This window comes from Microtus ochrogaster, chromosome 21 (assembly GCF_000317375.1).
Source record: "Microtus ochrogaster isolate Prairie Vole_2 chromosome 21, MicOch1.0, whole genome shotgun sequence".
In the NCBI taxonomy this organism is placed as follows: Eukaryota; Metazoa; Chordata; class Mammalia; order Rodentia; family Cricetidae; genus Microtus; species Microtus ochrogaster.
In genome coordinates, this window is record NC_022022.1 from 2,125,912 (window position 1) to 2,132,433 (window position 6,522).

Here is a 6,522-nt window from a genome sequence, read left to right on the forward strand (position 1 = left end):
TCCGCCTGCCTCTGCCTCCCGAGTGCTGGGATTAAAGGTGTGCGCCACCACCGCCCAGCTGTTACTATCCTTTTCTTCAACTAAAAAAAAAAAGTTTAAATTTACACCTATTTATTAGAAGCACATGGGTGTGGAGGCTGGAGGATGACTTTCTTTTCTCTCATAATGTATAAATCTCACTTCTCTTAAAACGGGACCTATTATTTGCAGTATCTATTCAATCTGAGCCATTGACTTTTGAGTGGTGATGATTAAACCCAAAGCCTTGTATATCCTCAACTTCTGCTCTAGTATAGGGAATACTTCCAGTCCCGACCTTACATTGTAAACATTATGGGTTTTTGTTGCTATTGTTGTTGTTGATTTGTTTTTGGCTTTTGGGGATTTTTGTTTTGTTTTGGTTTGGTTTGGTTTTTCAAGAAATGATTTCTCTGTGCAGCCCTGGCTGTCCTGGAACTTACTCTGTTGTGCCATGGTGCACAGGACCATACAGTGAAAAGCACAGCTGACTCTCTTCTAGACTCGCTCACAGGAGTATCCCAGCGGAGGAAGCCCGATTTACAAAGCTTCGGGAATACTTGTCTTTTGAGTAGTTGCTGTCATTTCTGCTAAACCCTTGTGAAGCCATGGCGTCCCCCTCCCCCCTTTCCATAGTGGGATTCACCCAAAAACACCTCAGCAGTGTTTCAACCATTCATTGAGCATAACTCCTTTCTGTACTGGTAACCGGATGACCTTTCCCCATTGTGGGGCCCTGGTGTGAATTCACTCAGTCAAAGAAACCTTCGTTTTCATAGGCAAATCTACCTAAAGCTACCCCCATCCCCCAATTATCTTTTATAGCAGGACATCCAACAAGGAGAGAAGCCTTGCAAATAGATTGCATAGAACCTCAAAAGACAGGCACTGAAGAGAGACAGAGTCTGCCCTTACTGATAAGCAGGACAGGGTGGCCCCGGATTCTCTAACAACTGACTCAGGAGAGTGTAACCCACTGGCCTTTGCTCTACCCTAACAAGCTATCAATATTCTGTACTTACCTTATCTCGGTTTCATTGGATATAAGATCATAGTCTAGGAAATTAACTGTGTGTGCCTTCACCCCTAGAGATACAGGAAAGATGCTTGGCTCTCTAACCCAGCCCCAGAAAAAGGAATTCCTGTTCACCTGGGTCAGCCTGAGGCTAATAATTTACATAGCCACAGCTTTTCACTTTAACCCAGGGTGAAGAGATTCCCTTTCTTCAAGTAGCATTTGGCAAAAATACCAATAGGGATCAAATGCCATCCATTTTCCTCCCACCGTGCGCGTGCTGGTTGCCATGGCTACCGCAATCGCTGTGTTCCCAGCTGTGCAGGAATGGAAGTGTTTTTAGGATGCACAGCGCTACCGCGTTTCTGTCCCCTTCTCCGCTTTTATTACAAACTTAAATAAGTTAAGTTAAAAGCTTAACTCACCACACAAATGTAGCTATCACAGCCCCTTCCTCTATTCACCCTTGTCAGATATGCCCGGGTGCTTCACAGCCCCGCCCCCTCGGAGATGTAAATAGGATAACAGGCACTTGCTTCGTCTGCCTTATCTGATTCTTGGCTCTGTGTAATGCCTGCCTAGTATCTTTGTTATTGTCAAAGAACTGTTAATTGTGTCCGTGTGGTGTATAACCTGGAGACCTTGTGGGACCAGAGAACATCAAGAACATTGCTGGAGCACTGGAAGAAGTGGGACATAAACAGAAGTGTGAGCTGATTCGTTCCTTTCCCCTCAGACCCTTTCAGTCAGTTTTCGCTTGCTGTACTGTTCCTTCTGGATCCTGAGAGGTTTAGGGGGCAGACACCTCAATAAATCCCGATACTCTTGACCAGGCTGGCCTTAAACTCAGAGATCCTCCTGTCTCCGCCTCTACAGTGCTGGGATTAAAGTCATGTGCCACCATGTCTGGCTTTGTTAATATTTTGGACAAATTTCCTAACATCAAACTCTAAGTGAAATCTGATATCTAACTAATTTTGAGGATTTCTAAAGAGTCCACAAATGATCTAAAATGTGTTACAATTTCAAAAGGCTTGGGGCACGCACCTTTAATTCCATCACTAAAGGCGGAGACAAGAGGATCTCAGTGAGTTCCAGCCCAGTCAGAGCTACACACTGTCTCAAACAAACAAAAAATGATTCTTTTTCTTTATAAAAATAGTCACTAAAAGCCGGGCGATGGTGGCGCACGCCTTTAATCCCAGCACTCGGGAGGCAGAGGCAGGTGGATCTCTGTGAGTTCGAGCCCAGCCTGGTCTACAGAGCTAGTTCCAGGACAGGCTCCAAAGCCACAGAGAAACCCTGTCTCGAAAAAACAAAACAAAACAAAAAAAAAAAACAAAAACAAAAAAATAGTCACTAAATAATGCTTACATGCTATATTTAATTTGTATAAGAAGTGGTGTTAGATACAACATGGTGTGTGGCCTAGTGAAATATTTTGATGGTAGATTAAATTCCTAGCCTGCATGAAGCCTTGGGTTCATCTTCAGCACAGAAGAATAAATGGCATTTTACTGCCTTTGGGTTATACTCACATAAAAACATGTTAGTGACCAGGTTCTGTGAACTGCTGTGATCCCTCAGAAACCCACTATGTCTTGGTATAACAGAGTCATAGTCTATTACCTTCACCTAGTGTGTGACACAGAAATAATCGAATTTTCTTGTTAGCTGGACTATCACGGTAACGGATTCTCACCAGATCTTTAGCCGTGGCCCTGTTATGTCATCTTTTCCACAGAGTTCATTGATTTGTTCGGTTGCTTTCCCAAGCATCTATTAACCTAAACTCTTTCTTCTTCCAAGAAGTTCATGGAATGGATTGACACACATTTTTTTTAAGAGTTAAAATCATACTGCTTGGGGCTGGAGAGACAATTTAGCAGTTAGGAGCACTGGCAGCTCTTTCTAGAGGACCAGGGTTCGATTCACAAGTAGGTTAGCAATGATCTGTACATGCAGTTCCAGGAGAGATGATGTCACACCCTCTTCTGGCCAACGTGGGCACCAAGCATGAACAGAGTACACAGACATACATGCAGGCAAAACACCATACAAATAAAATAAAGTAAAATAAATCATTTGAAAATGTCATACCATTTGACAGGTAAGGTTTCAGGATTGATAGATAGTTCATAAATCTGTTAAGTCAACATCAAATGGGACAAAAATTATCTGAGACTAAATGAACTGATGAAATATAATTAGTGGTTTTTCCAATTTTTTGGATGAAGTATTATTCATTTAAGCAGTGTTTGTTTCAAACATTGTTCTAATGTCATGTTCTCCAAATATAAGGATAAACTTTGGGAACAAATATTGATTTATTTATTTTTGTGTGTGAGAGAGTGTATGCACACTCATAGGTATGCATGCTACAACATTCATGTAAAGGTCCGAGGGTAACTTTCTTGTAATCTTTCTCTTTATTGCTGCCCCAGGCTGGCCAGCTTCTCCCTTGCATCTCGTCTTCGGAGCGCTGGGATTACAGCCTTCGGCCACCACGTCTGACTTCTCAACATGGGAACAACACATTGGTGTACACACAAATAAGTAAATGTAACAGAACATAACTGGAAATTGAAGGGCCCGGGTCTACCCTTGTTCCTGGGGTTCTCGAGGACAGTTTCTGGTCAGCTAACTAAAGCATTCTGCTTGTTCCCGTGCTCCCTCTGCCCCGTCTGGTGATTAGCTGTAGGGCATTGTTGACTACACAGTTGGTATGGTAATTTCCCACCTGCCTGGGCAGAAATCCTTGTCCAGCAGCTAGGTATATAAGGATTTCCCCAAGGTTGAATAAACGGCATTCGGCTGATCTCCTTCGAATGACCCAGGTCTCTTTGTGTGTTCTTTCAATCTCCAGGCCCTTGCCCAACTCGCGCGTACGGTACAGTGGCGCGCGAACTGTACAGAGGGGGTAACACAAAATCGGGTGTTACAGGAAATACTGGTTCTGTTTATACTGACGAAGCTTTCCAGAACCAGAGGCCATTAAGGGCAAGAATTCAGTTAGAAAGTGTAGAAAAGTGCCCAGGACTAGCGGCTTACTGGATGAATGGCAAGATCTGGTATACCCCACGAGGAACAGATTCTGTTAAGAAGTTGGGCTGGCTTGATCCCCCTCTGCCATTACAGAAGCAAACACTGAAGGAATCAGAATGGTATAGTATAATGGAAAAAGAGTAAGATGTCAGGTCCTTCCCCCTTTGGGAGCTTATGAGGGGAACAAGCCATAAGATCAAGGCACATACGAATGCAGTTAGGAGACAGCTCAGTGTTTGCTGTGCTCCATGGTACAGATGCCGCATCCGGCTCTTGAGGAATCAAAACTGCTCGTATGGGTTTGTTTCTCAGAACTCAGTGTCTGACGCCTCCTGACCACAAGGGCTGAGGCCATGCAGGAGGAAGTTTAAAGGTACCTGGCAAGGTTATTGAACCTTAGAGAACAATAGGCATTTAAGTTCTTACTGAACTTACTGTGTTTTGCTTCAAGAAAAAAATGCCACAATGAAGCCGACGACCACTTTCAGCCCAGTCATTAAGTCTGCTTTCAGTATTGCTTGTGGTTAAACTATGATGTAATTCCAAAGTGTGCGAGATGTAGCCTGTTTTCAGTAAACCAGCAGCCATCCTGATTCACCCTTAGGTGTGTCCGTCTCCTTCCCTCACTGACTTCACACTTCCTCTTTGGAACCCGAACCCCGCTGGAGCTGGACTCCAGCAGGACATTTGAAAATGTTCATCAAATCTGATGTCTTATTGAATCCGATGTCACCAAGCAGCTAACAAACTAAGATGGACTTTATGGAGACAATAAACTCGTCATTAAAACCTGATACCTATCCTCACTCTTATGGAAGGAGGACCCGAGATTATTATAGCTAGTTTGAGGACATTGAGAGAAGAATTCGTCCAAATCTGAGGCATTATAGACAAACTGGATAGCAATGGCTTTTAGTTAGAAGAGGGTTTTGGAAACTTAATTTAGTTTGTGTGTGTATATATGTGCATGTGTGTGTATATATGTGCATGTGTGTATATATGTGCATGTGTGTATATATATGTGCATGTGTGTATATATGTACATGTATGTATATATATGTGCGTGTGTGTATACATGTGCATGTGTGTGTGCATGCTTCTGTGTGACAGACTCTCACGCTCTAGCTGGCTTGGAACTTTATGTAGACCAGCCTAGCTTCAAAGTTGTTAAGCCCAAATCCTTGGGTCCCCACAAAAGCCAACAAAGGAGACTGAGTCCCGTATGTAAAAGCAGAGAGCCTTTATTTTAATCAAGTTTGCAAACTCGGTCTCTCTGCACGTCCAACGTATTGGAATAACCGGAGAGCCCCGAGCTCAATTAGAATTGGGTTTTTATAGTAGTAAAGGTGGGGGTGAGGGGTCTCTGAGGTTCAGGACCTCTGATTGGCTGACATTTGTCTAGGGTGAAGTGCTAAGTCTGAGCAGGTCATTCAAAGGAAGTTCTTAGCTTTCATGGCTGGCTCCCACAAAAGTCATGGTCAATTCTCCTGTCTCTGCCTATAGGTGTACACCACCATGCCTGTAGTCTGAAGATTCGTTATTAAATATTCTAGTAAACCTGGTTCTAGTGGCACATCCTTCTAATCTTAGCTGATCTAATCAAGAGGCTGAGGCAGGAAGATAGTGGATTTGATGTTAGCCTATTGTCTTAATGTTCTATTGCTGTGACAAAAATCCTGACCAAAGCTATTTTTATAAAATATAGCTTCTAACTGGGGGCTTGCTTACAGTTCCCGAGGGTTAATCCGTAACATCATATTTGGGAGCCTGGGAGCAGCAGGAATGAGGCTGAAACAGTACCTAGAGCTTACATTTTGATCCACAGGCAGGAGCAGGGGGGAGACTGGGCAAGAACTTTTGAAAGCTCACCCTCAGGGACACACATCCTCCAATTGTCCAAGGTCACACCTCCTAAGTGCCAGTGGCCGCGTCAGGGGAGCTGCAGTCAGCAATGGAGCTTATGGAATTATGATGGGTATATCTCGGAGAGGCAAAGCCCCGGGAAGATTGTTTCCAGAACTCCCCTTTCTTCTGCTGGGCTTCCTACTGCTTGTTGCTGCTGTGTTCCTGCGTCTTAATCTACTGTGTATCTGTAGCCTTTTCTGACCGCGAGAACCAAACCTTAAAGGGCTGAGAGGCAGCCAAGGGCCCTCCAGGTGCTTCTGGCAGTTGGCTCCACCCCTCCTCGGTCCGGGAGAGAGGAGCCTTAAGGGAGCTTGTGGGCCTGGCCGAGAGCGGCGTTTAACCAGGAACTACATTTAACGGCGCCAGCTCTAGGAAGCTGGTGTCCACACTGTGGCGGGCGCTTTTACTTTGCGTCGTGCCAGCTGCTCAAGAGATCGGTTGTTGCACAGCACCTCTTAAAAGAACTGGTTCTCTCTCTCTCTCTCTCTCTCTCTCTCTCTCTCTCTCTCTCTCTCTATCTCTATCTCTATCTCCTCTAT